The sequence below is a fragment of the Amphiprion ocellaris genome, chromosome 17 (genome assembly GCF_022539595.1).
Source record: "Amphiprion ocellaris isolate individual 3 ecotype Okinawa chromosome 17, ASM2253959v1, whole genome shotgun sequence".
In the NCBI taxonomy this organism is placed as follows: Eukaryota; Metazoa; Chordata; class Actinopteri; family Pomacentridae; genus Amphiprion; species Amphiprion ocellaris.
In genome coordinates this window covers 19644135-19646657 of record NC_072782.1, presented here as the reverse complement: position 1 = coordinate 19646657, position 2523 = coordinate 19644135, and the positions used below count along the sequence as shown (strand labels likewise).

Below are 2523 nucleotides of genomic sequence, written 5' to 3'. Positions count from 1 at the left end.
TCTGTGTTTCCACTGTTGATCATTGGTCACCGTAACCTCGCCCCCTGCTCGTGACGTGCTCAGTTCTCAACTCTGGCCAACTCTGGCCCAGCAACAAGTTGGTGCCCGAAAAAGCCCCAGTTTTTGGAGCCTGGAGCTGGTGCTCAGCTGATGGAAACACAAAAAAACGAACGAGCCGCGCGGAAATCAGCCACACGGAAATCCGTGCGAGAGAACGTGTGTGCATTTATACTCCGTGCGTGTCTGCTCCAAAACTGCAGGGGGCAGTGTATCGCAAACACACGTCTACCTGGTCTACTCTAGTACTAAACTAGAGAAGAAGAAGTTTGCCATTGTTTACACCACTTACAACATGGCATTTTACCGAATAAAAGCATTTCAGAAGTTAGTTTTAATTTCACACCATGAATACTTCATAACCCGGTTACCACGGTGATCTCTGCTGTTTGATGAGTCGTTTAAGTGCACGTATTTCTAGACTTCAGCTACGAGTAGGTCCTGGCCCTCTGCACGGAAAAACATGGCGGAGGGCCAGGACCTACTCGTAGCTGAAGTCTAGAAATACGTGAACTTATACGATTCATCACACAGAGATCACCGTGGTAACCGGGTTATGAAGTATTCATGGTGTGAAATAAAACTAACTGCTGAAATGCTTTTATTCGGTAAAATGCCGTGTTGTAAGTGGTGTAAACCATGGCAAACTTCTTCTTCTCTAGTTTAGTACCAGAGTAGACCAGGTAGATGTGTGTTTGAGCTACACTGCCCCCTGCAGTTTGGAAGCAGACTTCTTCTCTAGTTTATTACTAGAGTAGACCAGGTAGACGTGTGTTTGCGATACACTGCCCCCTGCAGTTTGGGAGCAGACGCGCAATATGCACACGTTCTCTCGCACGGATTTCCGTGCGGCTGATTTCCGCGTGGCTCGTTCGTGCAGAAAGTATATTCCAGCGACGCTGCCCCAGACTGCCTGCTTCAGAGCCTGTCTGCCGTCCTCCCCGTTTGGACTTGTTGATTGTGAGTCCAGCCATTGTGTTTAGGTTTAGGTTTTAGCCCGTGTAGTGGCCAGATTGTTTATAATTTTTGATTATTTTAGAGCTCTGTGTGGTTTCGGTTAAATTTGCTAATTTCTGAATGGAGTCTGGTTTGCTCAGGTCAGCTCAGCCTGAGTCTTGTGTTCTTTTGAATAAAGTCCTTGTTTAAGAATATCTGTCTGTCTGCCATCTGTGTGCCTGCCTCAGGGTTCAACCCCCCCTGGCCCGTAACAGTTCCATTCATATCCTGATGTGTTCACTCTCATATTTAATGTTCCAGCAGTTGGAATGAAAGAACCTTGGAGATCGTTTCCTCAGTTTTGGTGTCTTTTCCTTCCAGCCTTGGTCTGGATCATTGGGAACATCTAGTCTGATGGACTGAGAGCTCCAGAGAACATGGACATCCAGCTGTGGTTGTCTGAGATGAAGAGTCTTCTCTCCTTCATCACTGTGAGGAAGAGCAGCACTGATGTCCTCCTCATCCTTACAGCAATAACAATAATGCTGCAGATTCAGCTCCTCTCTTCATAATACAACTTGTCTTGTGACTGTTCAGTGTTTACACTTCACTGTCAGCAACACATTATTTCATTCATTTCATGTGTTTACACATCTTTACAGTTCACAATTGTTAAATAATGCAGTTTTTAAATGTGCAATAAAGGGAATAATGAAGCTCTTGACCTGAATGTGTTGATGTTTTAATGCTGCATATCTGCTATAAATAACATGGACTTTTATATTGTATTTCTGCTACAACAGCAGAGATGAAGTTAAAGGTGATAAATGGAACCTGTGAATACTAAGAACAGACAATAATAAACAGCTGAAACAGTTGGTCTGTCCTTCTGTAAGTGAAAGCTAAACAAGAAGTGGTTCACTGAAGATGTCGTCCATTCAGTCTCCTTTTTCACAGCCAGATGAGGTTTTCCTTCTGGTGGCTTCACTCAGAAGATCCTCACAGTGAATATGAGACACCTGAGATGAAGACAGATGTCACAGTATCAGCATTAACAGCAGAGGTTCATTTTAAAGTGACCTTGGAAAGATTTCCTCTGTCATATAGTTTTCCAAGCACTGAAAGACAGAAAGGCCTGTAGGCGCTTTAGCTTTAGGGGAGAAGATTTTATCATCCAGCTTATCTGTGTTGTAATTTAAATGTAATAACTGTAGTGTTCATCATTACTTTGGTCATATTCTGGGAGTTTATTTTTCCAATCTACACTGCAGCAATACATACTACAACATGTGAATCAGTCATTCAACTATGTGTTATGATCCTGCTCCAGCCTCTGCCCTTCTTCCTCCTTTTCTCTTTTCTCCCATTGTTCCTCATCTGTTTGTTTTGACCTGTCTCTCTCTGGCTCCCTCTGTCTGTCACCTCTCCCTCATGTCTCTCTCTCTCTCTCTCTCCCTGTCTCTCGCCCTCCTGCTCTCCCTGCTTCACCTGCCTGCACTCTGTCTTGCTGATTGCTACAATGAGTTTCAG

The 2523-nt window shown here is 44.1% G+C and overlaps 1 long non-coding RNA gene across 1 annotated transcript; it reads left to right on the top strand.

Annotated features, from left to right (window-relative positions):
• Window positions 1-543: 543 nt before the first annotated feature.
• Window positions 544-1717, top strand: LOC129347313 (uncharacterized). The gene is made up of 2 exons (XR_008599344.1): window positions 544-1017; window positions 1375-1717. It is a non-coding gene; the product is annotated as an uncharacterized LOC129347313 (long non-coding RNA).
• The last annotated feature ends 806 nt before the right edge of the window (window positions 1718-2523 follow it).